A 16,228-nucleotide genomic window follows, 5' to 3' on the forward strand; every position below is an offset into this window, starting at 1 on the left:
TGACTATGGACAAGCCAAAATAAATGTTTTTGAGGATTAAGTTATATAATTATGGGACTTACTGTGTAAATAGGCCAAATTAATATAACATTGGCTTAGCCTAATTTACTGTCTTTCTTCAACTGGTGTAATTATTGTGCAATTGTGCAACAATATATGTCACCATTAAAATTATTTTTTTATATTAGAACAAAAACAAAATTTTAAGGTATGGGGAACAAGAACAAAGAGATTGGGCAGCATGGTTTATGTAGTAGGGCAGCATGGTTTATGTAGTGCTTAGTCCAACACTATTCCAACACAATGACCCAGTTCAAATCCAGCACTCTCTGTAAGGAGTTTGTATGTTTTCCCCTTATCCACGTAGGTTTCATCTGGGGCATTGTGGACTTATGGTTTGGAAGGGCCTGTTACCATGCTGCATCTCTCAATTTAAAAATATACATTAAATTAAATAATCATGTGGCTTGCTGGCCAGAAAGTCAAAATATTTTTAATATAATCATCTTGCATCCACCATTGAACCTTACAACACTAAACAGGCCCTTTGGCCCTTCTAGTCTGTGCCGATCTATTTTTCTGCCTTGTCCAGTGGTTCTCAACCTTTTTCTTTCCACTCACATAACACTTTAAGTAATCCTTATGCCATGTGCTCTGTGATTAGTAAGGGATTGCTTAAGGGATTGGCATGTGAGTGGGAAAAAAGGTTGAGAACTACTGTTCTAGACCTTATTGTTACTGAAATATTTTACATGAGAAAAATTGTCATTAGCCCATTTCCTTTGGAGTTATGAAACTGTGCACATAACCAGTTAATTAGGTATGATTAAAACAGCGGTTTTCAAACTTTTTCTTTCCACCCACATACCACCTTAAGCATCACTTACTAATCACAGAGCACCTATGGCATAGGGAATACTTAAAGTGTATGTGAGTGGAAAGAAAAAGATTGAGAACCATTGATCTAGTTCCACTGACCTGCACTCAGTCCATAGCTCTCCATACTCCTCTCATCCATGCACCTGTCCAAATTCTTCTTAAATGTTAAAATTGAGCCCACATTCATCACTTCAGCTGGCAGCTTATTCCACACACCCACCACTCTCTGTGTGAAGTTTCCCCTCACGTTCCCCCTAAACCTTTCCCCCTTTCATTCTTAACCTGTGTCCTTTGGTTTGTATATCTCCTACCCTGAATGGAAAAAGACTAACTTTATTTATTCTGTCTATACCCCTCATAATTTTAAATACCTCTATCAAATCTCTCCTCATTTTTCTCTGCTCCAGGGAATAAAGTCCTAACCTGTTTAACCTTTCCCTGTAACAAAATGCAACACCTCATACTTAGCTGAATTAAATTCCATCTGCCATTTTTCAGGCCATTTTGCAGCTGGTCCAGATCCCTCTGTAAGGTTTTGAAAGCCTTCTTCACTCTCCACAACACCTCCAATCTTAGTGTCATCAGCAAATTTGCTGATTCAATTTACCACATTATCATCCAAATCATTTACGTGCCCTCTATAATGTTTGGGACAATGACACTTCTCTCATTAAGTTGCCCCTGTGCTCCACAGTTTTAAATTTATAATTAAAAAATTCACATGTCATTAAAGCGGTGCACATTCCAGATTTTATTCAAGGTTATTTGTATATGTTTTGGTTTAACCATGAAGAAATTACAGCACTTTTTAAACATCGTCCTCTCATTTCAGGGCACCATAATGCTTGAGTCATTTGATTTCACAGGTGTTTGTGAGCACTTAGGTATGTTTAATTACTTCACTGATGCAGGTATAAAAGAACTTCTGATCACCTTTGGAGTCTGCAGTTGCCATTTTTCAACTTGAAGACCAGAATTGTACCAATGAAAAGAGTCTGTTATGAGGCTGAAAAACAAGAATAAAACAGTAAGAGACAAAACCCAAACCTTAGGATTACCAAAATCAACAGTTTGCCACATCATTAAGAAAAAAGAACATACTGGTGAGCTCAGTAATGGCAATAGGACTGGTATTCCAAGGAAGATCTCCACTGCTGATAACAGGAGAATTCTCATCGTAATGAAGAAAAATCCCCAAACATATGTCTGTCAGATCAGAAACACTCTTCAGGAGACAGGTGTGGATGTGTCAATGACTACTGACAGCAGAAGGCTTCATGAAAAGGAATTCAGAGGCTTCAATACAAGATGCAAACCATGGCAAAGGTGGTATGTTTTGGATCTTGGGCAGTTTTTTTATACCTCCATACTTTGCTCTTGTCATCATTCTGATACAGGTTAATCGTGATCTTATTTGTCCAAAAGACCTTTTTTTTCGAGAATTTTGCATGCTCTTTTAAATACTTCTCAGCGAGCTGTAATCAGGCCATCCAGTTTCTGTGGCTAATTAATGGTTTGTATCTTGGAGTGTAGCCACTGTATTTTTTTTCATGTCTGCAGACAGTAGTCATTAACACTTCCACACATGCCTCCTGTGGTGTTTCTGATCTGTCGGATATGTGTTTGGGATTTTTCTTCAGTTTTTTCTTTTATTTAATTACCCATTTCCCCCCCCCCCCCCATTTTCTTCATTATAATGAGAATTTTTCTGTCATTAGTAGTGGAGGTCTTCCTTGGAATACGAGTCCCTGTGCAATTTTGCAATACAAGGAAAATGATGAAGCAATGTACAAACCTAAACAAGGTTGGGAAAAAGATTTTAAAATATGAATAAAGAACGAAACATGGGAGGGACTATGCACTGGAACCATGAGTAATACAATAAATACTCAGTTTCGTATGATACAATACAATTGGCTCCATAGATTAAATGTGACACCACAAAAGTTAAAAGAATGGAATCCAACACTATCAGATAAATTTGGACATGTACAAAAGTGAAAACTTTTTTGAGAGGATTTAAACTTAATATTAAATAGAATTACAAAAAAGTAAGATACCAAAAAATCTTCCTGTTAAACAACATAAAAGACAAAGAATTAAGCCTAAAATTAAAAAAGATTTACTATGATTGCATTCGCAGCAGCAAAATAGAGTATAATGATAACTTGGAAAACGAGGCTACTTTAAAAATACAACAATGGTACATAGAAATTAACAAATGTATTCCGTTAGAAAAAAATTCCTTTCAATCTAAAAGACAAACATACTTTATTTGAACAAATTTGGGAACCATACATAGAGTTTATTAGAAACTGTCAATTTCAGACCCCCATCTCTTAAAGTGATAAGCTACAAGTACAAAAATACTTAAATATGGAATTTTGGACGATACGATTTCTGTTTCTTTTCTATTGTGTTCTTTTTTGTTTATTTATTTTTCTTCTTTCTTTCTATTCTTGCTTTACGTTATAGGGGGTGAGGAGGGTGGGAGGAATGAGGGGAAAAAATAAAAATGTCACTGTATATTTTAATGACAAATGTTTGTATATATTGTTATTGACATGGTTCATGGTGAAGTATTAAATAAAAATTTTTTTTTTAAAAAGCAGTGGAGGTCTTCCTTGGAATACCAGTCCTATTGAATTATTGAGCTCACCAGTACATTCTTTCTTCTTAATTATGTTCCAAACTGTTGGGGTTGGTAAAAAGAGGCAGCATGGTTGGAGTAGCTGTGAGTACAACACCTTTACAGTGCCAGCAATCAGGACCAGGGCTTGAATCTCACGCTGTCTGTAAGGCGTTTCTATGTTTTTCTGCGTGGGTTTTCCCTGGGGGCTCTGGTTTCTTCCCACCGTTCAAAACATACCAGGAGCGTAGATTAATTGAGTGGAAATTGGGCAGCACAGAATTGTGGGCCGAAATGGCTTGTTACTGTGTTGCATTTCTAATTTTTTTTTAATTGAAGTTGGGGAATGTCTGTTACTGTTTTATTCTTGTTTTCAGTCTCATAATGGCTTCTTTGACTTTCATTGGGACAATTCTGGTCCTCACATTGAAAAATGGCAACTACAGACTCTAAAGGTGATCAGAAACTTAGAAGCAAGCCTAGCTCTCTTATATCTGCACCAATGAAGCAATTAAACATAGCTGAGTCATCACAAACACCTGTGAAGCCAAATGTCTCAAATATTATGGTGCCCTGAAATGAGGGCATAAAAAGTGCTGTAATTTCTTCAAACCAAAACATATACAAATAACCTTGAATAAAATCTGGATTGTGCACTTTAATTACATGTGAATTGTTTGATTACAAATTTTAAACTGTGGACCACAGGGGCAAATGAAGGAAAAAACTGTCTTTGACCCAAACATTATGGAGACCACTGTGGATGGCAATGCTTGTGTTTTGAATGATTACACACGTGGTAACAAGAAGCCTAGGAAATAGTGATTTTAGACATAAACCACCTTGAATAAAGTTTAGCAATAAAATCTAAAATCTAAAATCATTGCCAGTCACTTTTAATTAAATTCTGTAACAATCATTCATAGAATCAGAAATTTTAATTTCATAAGAAGGCTATTCACATGATTGTGGTGTAATGGTCCAAAAGTTTTGCCAGTAGGATTTTTGACAAAGGATCTTCAACCTAAAACATTGACTCTTTTTGACTTCCAACAGATGAGTTGTGACCGATAATGAGTTTACAAATTGTACAATGTACATATGCCAGAAATTCTTACTTGCTGGAGATGGGGCTTGACCTGCTGAGTATTCCCACCATTTTCTATTTTTATTTAGATATGCAGCATCTACAGTTTTTTTATTTCTAATTTGTGAAATGGACAGTTTGTCTGAAAGGGAAGATTGGATAGCAAGCAGTTTGTTTCTCCTTGACTTGAGAAGTTTGAGAGAAACATAAACTGCTGAGAGTTCTTTAAACACTGGTGAATGAGGAGAGGATTTTTACTCTTGAGGGAGAATTTAGAATTAAGTGTTACAGTTTAAAAATAAAGGATCACTCACTGAAAACTAACATGAGGCAAATCTTTTTTTTGGGCTCTGGAAGGAAGGACTTTGAATAGTTTATGAGATATATATATATATTGAGGTTTTAGAAGACATTGGTCAGACTCAGTTGGAGAATATGTCTTGGTATCGGAGAGGATCCAGAGGAGGTTCCCTGGAATGAACGGATAATCACATCAGGAAAGTTAATATATCATGAAAATCTGTAGACACAAAATATATGTTGGTGATGTATTTTTACCTTTGCTACATAAAGGATACTACTTGACCTGCTGAGCTTCTCCAGCATTTTGTGTTTTTACCTCAGGGATGTTGGTTGGCTGAATTTGCTGGAGTTCGGGGGATCTCAATGAAAACGATCAAATACTGAAAGGACTGGATAGAATGGATGTGGAGAGGTTATTTCTGATGGTGCGGAGTCTGGGAGCAGAAGGTGCAGCCTCAGAATACCAAAATATCCCTTTGGAACAGAGATGAGGAGGAATTTCTTTACCCAGCGTGATTAATCTATGGAATTTATTGCTACTGATGGCTGTGGAGGCCAAGTCATTGAGTATATTTTTGCTTCGGAAGGGAATCAAGGGTTACGGAATGGGGTGAAGAGGATAGTAAAATGGACATATTGGAATGACGGGGCGGACTCGATGGGCAGAATGGCCTAATTCCACTCCTAAAGGCGACTTTAGACCCAGAGTAATGCCGAAAAGAATAATCCGGGATTTAAACATGAGCTGCTGGATTTCGGGAAGGGAGAAGGGACGGGAAGGGTTTCCTTGTTCAAAAAAAAATGACGCCACCAACAATGACGCCGACATTGTCCGAGAGCAACCAATAAGATCTCGGATTATTTTTCGGATTTGACCAATTGGACTGCTGTTGCTGGGGCACACTGCAGGTGCGACTCGGTTTGCCCACCCGCTCAAGCGCACGCGCAAACAGCGGCCAATCGGAGCGGTGGTGAGGGTGGAGCTGGAGTTCCGCCCCCTCCCCAAGCCCGCGGCGCTGGAACGAGGCCGCAGTGCCGTGGTGAACGGTGAGAAGCGGCGGCCATTTTATCTCGTCAGAGAACAAAGAAGGTGCGGCGTGTGAGCGGGAGAGACATTAAAAGAGCCATCCTCATCTCGGTAAGGAGACTGACCCCGACTAAATGCGAGGGGGATGACACAATAATAGGCGCCCAGTTAAATCCATCTCAATGAGGTCTTTCAGGATGTGCTATGTATTTCTTCCTCATTCCTTCGGTTGCTTAGTGACAGGTTGAGAGCGCCTCCATCGCTGGCTATGTCCTCCTCCCATTCTAGGGTTAAATTTAATCGACTCGCGATTATTTTTCTTGTGTATCTTCATCAACCAGACCATTTTTAACCCTCATTACCCGCCTCGAGGGATGGGAGGTCTTTCCCACGTGGGTTCCCCCCCCCCTCCTCATTGTGTTCTTTTAATCATTAAATCCATGATTTTCCTACTTCCTAAAAAGTATCTCATAAACGATTTTCCTTCCAGAGCCCAAAGACTCGGAGTTGTATTTGGACCCTTGACTGTTGCTTTGTTGACTAATCAATAATGCAACATTCTTGCTTTTGGCGGAAGAGTTCGCTGGTCCCTCCAATTGATTGCAGAGGTTGTTTGCTATGTGCCGCTTGCTCTCAGCGGCGAAATTTTGTGCTGGTCCCTTTTGAAATGTTAAACATGATTCGGATTGAGTGCAGCGTCCTCGCATCCTTTCCCGCTAATCGCCCCCTTGGCCGCAGCAACTGCTACACTTGCGCCCCCACCTCCACCTTCTCACACCTGGCTTTATTGTTAATATAAAAAATAATCTGGTATCAACGCAAATTTGTCCAGGGAAAGACAGTCACCTATGTGTGCATGATCATGGTGACCTGTCGGTGTGAATTACGAAGCTGTCAATAATACTTCCGGATATATTTACAGCATGAGAGCTGCCTCTAGGTATTACATGAAGTAATTGTTCCCTTATTTTATTTAAGTTTTAAGAAAATAGATTGTCAATATAATAACAATAAGACATTGAAAAACTTTCATGAGGTCTGGGGGGGGGGAAAAAAAAGGTAAAGGATCCCTCTTCTCCCAGCACCCCCACCCCAGGATAGAATCCTTAGTTCATCAGATTTGCATCCTGTTATTGAGGGCAACATTACCACGATATTGAACTGCAGAGTAATTCTGCTTTGCTTCTTAATCCAGAAGTTGTGCCTTCCTACTTTTTTTGAACATGAGACAAATACGTCATATCAACATTATTATTTAATTACTGTTAAAGGTTCCATACAAGCACTATTCCTAGTAATTCAAATCTGTTTATAAGAACTTTTTCATGTACTAAATAGCTTCCAGATTGCCAAACCACTACCATTGTTGCATATTACTTTTTTTAATTAATTGTTATACTATTTGCTTTCAAGTAGATATGTTTCTCTCAACTAGTGGTTTTCAAACTGTCCCCCTGAACTCTCATTCGACCTTAAGCAATTCTTATGCCATAAGTGCACTGTGATTAGGAAGGGATTGCTTGAGGTGGGACGTGAGTGGAAAGAAAAAGGTTTGAAAACCACTGTTTTAATCGTACCTAATTGACTCGTTATGTGCATGGTTTCATAACTCCAAAGGAAATGGGCCAATGACAAATTTTCTCAAGCAAAATATTTCAGTAACAATTGGATCTAGAGCAGTGCTTCTCAGCTTTCCCTTTCCACTTGCATGCCACTTTAAGCAATCCCTTACTAATCACAGAGGACTTGTGGCATCGAGATTGTTTAAGGTGGAATGCAGTTTAGTGGGGCAGTTTGAAAACCATTACAGACTAAACCCTAACTTGCTTGGTATTGTTGGATATCTGGATTAAGTGAAATACCACCAGAAAATGAAACTATGAAACCATATCTGGATTTTCTTTTGCAGCTGAGGAAATTAAAAATTAAGATGTAACATTTTCCCACAGATTATTTTTAAGGAAAGAGAAGAATTCTTTATTAACAGAATAGTAAAGGAAAAGACCCTTTGGCCCTCGATGCCTGCACTGGATATAATGTCCAAATTAAATTAAAATTTTGCAACATGATATATATCTTTCCATTTCCTGTATATTAATCTAGAAGCTCTTTAATGCTCCTACCATTTACACCCATCACTACCCCTGGCAGACTGTACCAGGCTTCTATCACCCTGTGAGGGAGGGGGGGACTCACCCCACACATTTCCTTTAAACTTCCCCCTACCTCACTTTAAATGTCTTTGACCATGTGACACTTTTACTCTGGAAAAGTTTTATGTAGTCATAACATGACTTCCTTGCTCTTATACTCCTGCTTGGCAAGGAACTCTGGACTGCAACCTCTCGATCCCTGTGCTTTTAAGAATCCTGCCATTAATTTCATATGTTCTCCTTAAATTTGATCTCCCAAAATGTACCACTGCATACTTGTCCTGATTAAGCTCCACCTGCCAAATATCAGAATCAGGATTTATTGTCATGAACAAATCACAGAATTTGCTGTATTGTAGCAGTATCAAAGTGAAAACGTGCATATTATAACATCTTATGACATTACTATAAAAAATAAAATAATAACAATCACAGGGCACTAAAAGTAAGGCAATGTATTTGGTTCATTGATTATATGGGAATCTGATGGCAGTGGGGAAGAAGCTGTCTTTGTGCCACTGAGTGGATGTCTTTAGGCTCCTGAACCTTTTCCCTGATGGTAGAATGAAGAGGGCATGGCCTGGGTGGGTGGTTTTTGAGGATAGAGGCTGCTTTTTTAAAACGATGCCTCGTGTAGATGACCTCGATGGAGTGAAGGCTGGTGCCTATGTCGTCGCAGGCTGAGTTAACAACCATCTTGAGTTTATTCTTGTCCTGAGAGATGGCACCTCCATACCAGGCATGATGCAACCAACCAGAATGCTTTTTATGGTGCACCAGTAGAAGTTTATGAGTGTGTTCGGTGACGTACCGAATCTCCTCAGATACCTCAAAGTATCAATGGAGGCTCCAGAACAGTTCCTTGGAGGTGTTGCATCAATGGAGGCTCCAGGACAGTTCCTTGGAGATGTTGACACCCAGGAATTTGAAGTTCCAAACACTGGTGTTTGGTCAGTGCTATGGAGGGTGTAGCCTTTAGGGTGCAGTGCCATGTCTGCATTTAACCACATTTCTGTAAAGCGCAGCGCTCTCTGATGTCTCTCTGATGTTGAAGTCTGGCTTGCAGTTAATCAAATTTGTTCTCCAAGGACTACGTTGGCCAGGAGAATGGTAGGGAGCGAAAGCTTTGGTTCCTGGTGTCTCAGCTTGACCTGTAGCCCCCTCTTACGCCCCCCCCCCACCCTTGTGTCCACATGGTTGGATCTTCTTTACCTGCCTCATGGGTCTGCTGCTGGAGTTATGTTGTACCTGCTTGAGCCGTTTAAAACTTCACAGAATTGTTGTACTTGCGCGAGCTGTTTAAAGGTCCCCCGGCTCGACAGAGTTTGCTGGTCCTGTCAATCCCAAGAGATCTTAGGACCTCCATGCTGTCGGGCAAGTTTGATATTTTTGTTTCACTTTTTTGTTTGATTTTTAGGAGTTCTGAAAGGGAATGTTTGATTATTCCTGTCAGAGCTGCTCGCAAAAAGTTGCCGCTGTAAGGCGTCATTTTAGATTGGTCCATATCTGTGACCAATCTAGGTGTGTATTCTTTAATATCCCAGTAACATTCCACAACTCCACTAATCTTTGTGTCATCTTCACACGTACTAATCTCAAGGAAACACAAAAGTCTGCAGAAGCTGTGTTGTAAAAACACAACAAAATGCTGGAGGAACTCAGATAGTCTTCTCTGCATCAATAGCAGAGATATGTTGCTGATGTTTCAGGCCTGAGCCCTTCAAGGATTTAGCAGAATAAGCCAGAAGCAGGAAATTGCAGCATTTAGACCAGGGGTTCCCAACCTGGGGTACATGTACCCCCAGTGGTACATTTGCACTTTTCAGGGGGTACATTGGGTGTGAGAGGTACAATACATGATGTTGTAATCTGCAGTCAGATTGCACAATGTCGTGTTTTTTTAATCCTTAATTTTTAGGGGTACACGGGAACCTATAAAAATGCCCAAGAGGTACAGAGCAACAAAAAGGTTGGGAACCCCTGACTTAGACAATGCTGGCTGGAGGACCATCAAATGGTATTAATTGGATATGATAAGGGGTGAGGTAAGAATTTATCATATTTATGCAAAAGGAGACAGATCTGAGAGCCCGAGGTCGGGGAAAATGACAGGGGAAGAAGTGGGGTGGGGGAGGGGGGGTGGATGTTTAACGAAAGGCAGAGAAGTCAATATTAATGCCATCTGGTTGGAGGGTGTTCATTCGGAAGATGAGGTGTTGTACCTCCAATTTGTAGGTGGTCTCAATCTGGCAGTGCATTCGACCTTGGACAGGCATGTCAGCAAGGGATGATGTAATTTAATTTAATAAAATCAACTGGAAATCTTAAGGTAATCTGTGTACAGTTCAAAGTCCTAGAAATTATTGTAACATGCAGATATTTGTATTTTCTTTTGGGCAAAGCAGTTTTTATTTTGCAATGTTCTGCTCAACAGTTGTAGTGTGGAAGAAATTTACTTTAAAGTGATATTTTCACCAAGATCCTCATAATGTTATTTTAGAGTATTAGAAACTTTACAAATAAAATATTGAGCAGCACTGTTTGTGTAGTGGTTTGTGATGGGAACTTGGATTTGAATCCTGTGCTGTCTATCAGGAGTTTGTACGTTCTACCCATGTCTGCATTGGTTTTCTCCGGGTGCTCCGGTTTCTTCCCATCATTCAAAAATGTACTGGGGGTTGTAGGTCAATCCGGTGTAATTGGTTGGCACAGGTTTGTGGCGGAAAGGGCCTGTTACTGTCTGTATGTCTAAATTTAAATAATTGCTTTAAGATGTATATTATGCAACAGAGAAGGTGATAATGTGATTAATCCCAATTCTTCAAATGACATCCTTTAGTATTTTTTATACTATCAAGTAATTTAAAATGGCACTTAATGCAAAATCTTCTGCTTGTCATGACAAATGTTGATCTTTCTTGTTGCATAATTATAAATACTCCATGTAGTGAGGAAATTCACATGGGTGGAAATATTCTGTTGTGGTTCTGTCTTTTAACGTAGAACTTTACAGCCTTTGGTCCATGATGTTGTGCCAACCTAAATAAACCTATTCAACAAACTAAACCTTCCCTTCCTCACATCCATAACCCTCTATTTTTCTTGTATGCATATGCCTGTCTAAGAGTCTTAAATATCCCTATTATACCAGACTTTACCACTGTTGGCAATGCATTCCAGACACCCACTACTGTGTAATTTTTTTTAAAAAAAAACCTTGCTCCTAATGTTTTCCTAAACCAGTGGTACTTAACCTTTTTATTTCCACTCACATACCACTTTAAGTAATCCCAATGCCATCAGTGTTCAGTAAGGTGGTATGTGAGTGGCTTTAGTTGCCCATTCAGAGCCAGTTCTCCAGCGCATGATGTCCTGTTTTGCGGAAACTGCCAAAATGTTTGGCCTGGAAGTCAGCCTGAAGAAAACTGAGGTCCTCCATCAGCCAGCTCCCCACCATGACCACCAGCCCCCCCACATCTCCATCGGGCACACTGAACTCAAACGGTCAACCAGTTTACCTACCTCGGCTGCACCATTTCATCGGATGCAAGGATCAACAAAGAGATAGACAACAGACTCGCCAAGGCAAATAGTGCCTTTGGAAGACTACACAAAAGAGTCTGGAAAAACAACCACCTGAAGAAACACACAAAGATCAGCGTGTACAGAGCCGTTGTCATACCCACGCTCATGTTCGGCTCCGAATCATGGGTCCTCTACCGGCATCACCTACGGCTCCTAGAATGCTTCCTTCAGCGCTGTCTCCGCTCCATCCTCAACATTCATTGGAATGACTTCATCACCAACATCGAAGTACTCGAGCTGGCAGAGTCCGCAAGCATTGAATCCATACTGCTGAAGACCCAACTGCGCTGGGTGGGTCACGTCTCCAGAATGGAGGACCATTGCCTTCCCAAGATCGTGTTATATGGCGAGCTCTCCACTGGCCACCGAGACAGAGGTGCACCAAAGAAGAGGTACAAGGACTGCTTAAAGAAATCTCTTGGTGCCTGCCACATTGACCACTGCCAGTGGGCTGATATCGCCTCCAACCGTGCATCTTGGCGCCTCACAGTTCGGCGGGTAGCAACCTCCTTTGAAGAAGACCACAGAGCCCACCTCACTGACAAAAGACAAAGGAGGAAAAACCCCAACACCCAACCCCAACCCACCAATTTTCCCTTGCAACCGTGCCTGCCTGTCCCACGTCGGACTTGTCAGTCACCAACGAGCCTGCAGGAGACGTGGACATACCCCTCCATAAATCTTCATCCGCGAAGCCAAGCCAAAGAAAGAAAGAATATGAGTGGCAAGGGAAAGTTGAGAATCACTGCTCTAGACCCAATTGTTAGTGAAATATTTTGAGAAAAATTGTCCTTGACCCATTTCCTTTGGCGTTAAACCATGCACATAACGAGTCAATTAGGTACGATTAAGAGTGTTTTCAAACTTTTTTTTCCCTCCCATGTACCACTAAACAATTCTTACTAATCACAAAGCACCTATGGCATAGAAAATATTTAAAGTGTTATGTGAATGGAAAGAAAAAGGTTGAGAACTGCTGCCCTAAACTTTCCTCTTCTCACCTTGTACAGATGTCTTCTGGGGTTTGCTAGTCCCTCCTCCCTTCCCCCCCCCCCCCCCCCCAGGAAAAAGATGTTGGCTGTCTACTCCATCTATGCCTCTCATAATCTTGTAGACCTCTAAGTCACCTCTTATCCTTCATTCCAAAGAGAAAAGCCCTAGCTTTGTCAACTTTGCCTCATAAAACTTTTTTTTCCAATCCAGGCAACATCCTGGTAAATCTCCTCTTCATAGCTTCCACATCCTGTAATGAGATGACCAGAACTGAACACAATATTTCAAGTGGTATAACCAGAGATTTATAGAGATGCAATATTACCTCATGACTCTTGACCTCAATCACTGGCTAATGAAGGCCAGCAGACCATAATCCTTCTTAACTACCCTATCAACCTTTGCAGCAACCTTGAGAGATCTGTGGATTTTGGAGCCCAAGGTCCCTCTCCATGTTGTTAAGAATCGTGCCATTAACCATCTACTCTGCCTTCAAGTTTGACCATCCAAAATGCATCACTTTACTCGCCTCTGAAACATCTGCTACTTTTTTGTGCAACTCTGCATCTTGTCTCTATCCTGTTGTAATCTAAGACAACCCATCTGTAAACTTATTGACCCATCCCTCTACTACTTTGTCCATATCATTTATATTCAAAAAAATCACAAAAAGCAGAGGTCCCAGAACAGATCCCTGTAGAACTTGACCCTGACCTTCAGGCAGGACATGTCCATCTACTACTATCTCTGCTTTCCTCAAGCAAGCCAATTCTGAATACACACTGTCAAGGTTCCCTGGATCCCATGCCTCATAACTTTCTGAATGAGTCTACCATGGGAGAACCTTGTCAAATGCCTTACTAAAATCCATATGCACCACATCTACCACCCTACCTTCTTATCAATTTATTTTGTTACTTCCTCAAATAACTCAATTAGGCTCATGAAGCACAACCTACCCCTCACAAAGCCATGCTGACTATCCCTGAAAATACTACACTTCTATAATTACTCTTAAATCCTGACTAAGAATCACTGCCTTAAGATGCACTGGTCTATAATTGCAAGGATTCTCCCTATTACCTTTTTAAGCAAGGGGATCATGTTTGCCATTCTCCAATTCTCTGGAGGATGCAAATATCATTGCCAATGCTCCAGCTACTCTTCCTGTAGTAACCTGTGCTATATCTCGTCTGGTCCCAATCCTAATATTTCTAAGATCCAGCACTTTTTCTTAATCTCAAACATGCTGCAGCACATAAGCATGTTCTATGCTATTCCCACATTGACCCTCTTTCTTGTGAACACTGAAGCAAATATTCATTTAGGACCTCCCCTACCACCTCTGCTCCAGGCATTTGTTGCCTCCCTTATCCTTGAGCAGCCCTACATTCACTCTCGTCATCTTTCTGCTCTTCACATATGCATAGAATGTCATAGGGTTTTTCTTAATCCTATTTGCCTTGTGCGCTCTTCTAGCTCTCCTAAGTCTTAAGGTCTTTCCTGGCTACTGTACAATTTTCATGACCCTTTCCTGTCTTTTGCTTCCTAAATCTTATGTATGCTTCCTTCAGGAAGAGAAAGCAAGAGGTATACAATCCAGTGATCATTTGGGAATCCCAGGTGGAGAGGAGAGGATATTTAAGTTCTTGGGAGTCATTATCTCAGAGGATCTTTCCTGGACCCAACACACTAATGGCATCGTGAAGAAAGCACGTCAGCACCTCTACTTCCTCAGGAGTTTGCAGAGGTTTGGTATGACACCAGAAACCCTAGCAAATTTCTATAGATGTGTGGTGGATCGTGGTCTGCTTTACCCCTAAGTGTAAAGCCCTTCTGAAAGTAGTGGAAACAGCCCAGGCCATCACAAGCAAAACCTTTCCCACTATTGAGGACATCTACATGGAACACTGCCATCGGAGAGCAGCAGCAAACGTCAGTGATGCACATCATCCAACACCTGCTGTTTTCTCACTACTGCCATCAGGAAAGGGGTATAGGTGCCACAAGACTCGCCACCACCAGGTTCCGGAACAGCTGCTACCCCTCCACTATCAGACTCCTCAGCAACAAACTCATTTAATGATCTCTTGTGCACTTTGTTGATTTTTTTTAAATTCTCTCTGTATTGCACAGTTCTTTATTTACATGAATACACCATGTACAGTCTTTTGCACAATCAATAAGTAGTAATTCTGCCTTGCCTGCAGGAAAAAGAATCTCAGCTGTATGTGATGTGTTTGTGTATGTACTCGGAAATAAATCTGAATCCTCTTAACACACTATCTCACCTCTTGTCAACTATGATACACTTATCCTACCATCTTTTCTCTGTTTCACTGGTACAAACTAGCCAGAACCCCTGCGTAAGTGGTCCCTAAACAATCCACCTCATTGCTTCTGTCATTTTCCCTGAAAACATCTGTTCCCAATTTACTCTCCCCATTTCCAGCCTCATCCCATCATAATTAGCCCTTCTCCAATTAAACACCTTACCATTTTATCTACTCCTATTGTTGTCCATTGCTATGTTAAAGATCAGGAAATTATTAATACTGTCACCTGACCAGGTTCATTACCCAATACCAGATCCAGTATGGCCTCTCCTCAAGATGTCTTGTACTGTTGGAATTATTCTTGGACACACCTGACAAATTCTGCCCCATCTATCCCTCTTTCAGTAAAGAGGTGGCAGTCAATATCTGGGAAGTTGAAATCTCCCATAACAACAACCCTGTAATTTCTTTGCCTTTCCAAAATCTGCCTACTTTTATGCTCGTTAGTCTCCTGGGGTCTATTTGGGGGCCTTTAGACTATTCCCAATGTGGTGATTGCTCTCTTTTTTTCTGACTTCCATCCACACTGATTCAGTCGACATACCTCCACAACATCCTCTCTGCAGCTGTAATAATGTCTGTGATTAGTAATACTACTCTTTCCCACACCACCCCCCCAAATCTTTTTCCTCCCATCCTGTTCCCTTTTAAAAGGGTATCTGCATCAGCCAATCTTGTCTTTGTGCCAGCCACAGTTTAATAATTTTACTTAACTGATCCATGCCCTAATTTCATCTGTTTTCCCTAATACTTTCATTGAAATAAACACATTAAAAACGCTCCAGTTGACTGCATTTATGCTTCCTCCACTTCCATTCCTTCCTCTTAAACTCACTACACATTGCATCAATTTTTTCATCATCTGCTCTATTATTTGCCCTCTCATTTTTGTTCCCTTCCCCCTGGCGAACAAGTTTAAACAGTTCTTTTTTTTTAAAAAACCCTCCCTGCCGGGATATTGGTCCCCCTCCGGTTAGATGCAACCCATCATTTTTGTACAGGTCATACCTTCCCCAGAAGAGATCCCAATGATCCACAATCTGAACCCCTGCACCAGCTCTTCAGCCAGCTCTGGCATAACTTCCTATTCCTGCCCTCACTGGTGAGTGGCACAAGGAGCAATTGAGAAATTACAACCCTTAAAGTCCTGCTTTTCAGCTTCCTTTCTAACTCCCTATATTCCCTCTTCAGGACCTCATCCGTAAACCCATCTATGTCATTGGTACCAAAGTGGAC

At 40.8% G+C, this 16,228-nt stretch overlaps 1 protein-coding gene and 1 long non-coding RNA gene across 3 annotated transcripts in view; one reads left to right on the forward strand and one right to left on the reverse strand.

The window, feature by feature from the left end:
* Positions 1 to 1,611: 1,611 nt before the first annotated feature.
* Positions 1,612 to 5,715, reverse strand: LOC138763348 (uncharacterized). Its single transcript, XR_011357499.1, has 2 exons — positions 5,154 to 5,715; positions 1,612 to 1,885 (listed from the first exon to the last, which is right to left on the reverse strand). It is a non-coding gene; the product is annotated as an uncharacterized lncRNA (long non-coding RNA).
* Positions 5,716 to 5,876: 161 nt separating this feature from the next.
* The window catches only part of LOC138763347 (inositol hexakisphosphate kinase 2-like), a 33,722-nt gene continuing 23,370 nt past the window's right edge, over positions 5,877 to 16,228 (forward strand). For both annotated transcript variants that reach the window (XM_069937328.1, XM_069937327.1), the window contains exon 1: positions 5,877 to 6,036. The gene's annotated coding sequence lies outside the window, so the exon portion shown is untranslated. The remainder of the gene's footprint in view (positions 6,037 to 16,228) is intronic.

Source organism: Narcine bancroftii, chromosome 5 (genome assembly GCF_036971445.1).
Source record: "Narcine bancroftii isolate sNarBan1 chromosome 5, sNarBan1.hap1, whole genome shotgun sequence".
NCBI lineage: Eukaryota > Metazoa > Chordata > Chondrichthyes > Torpediniformes > Narcinidae > Narcine > Narcine bancroftii.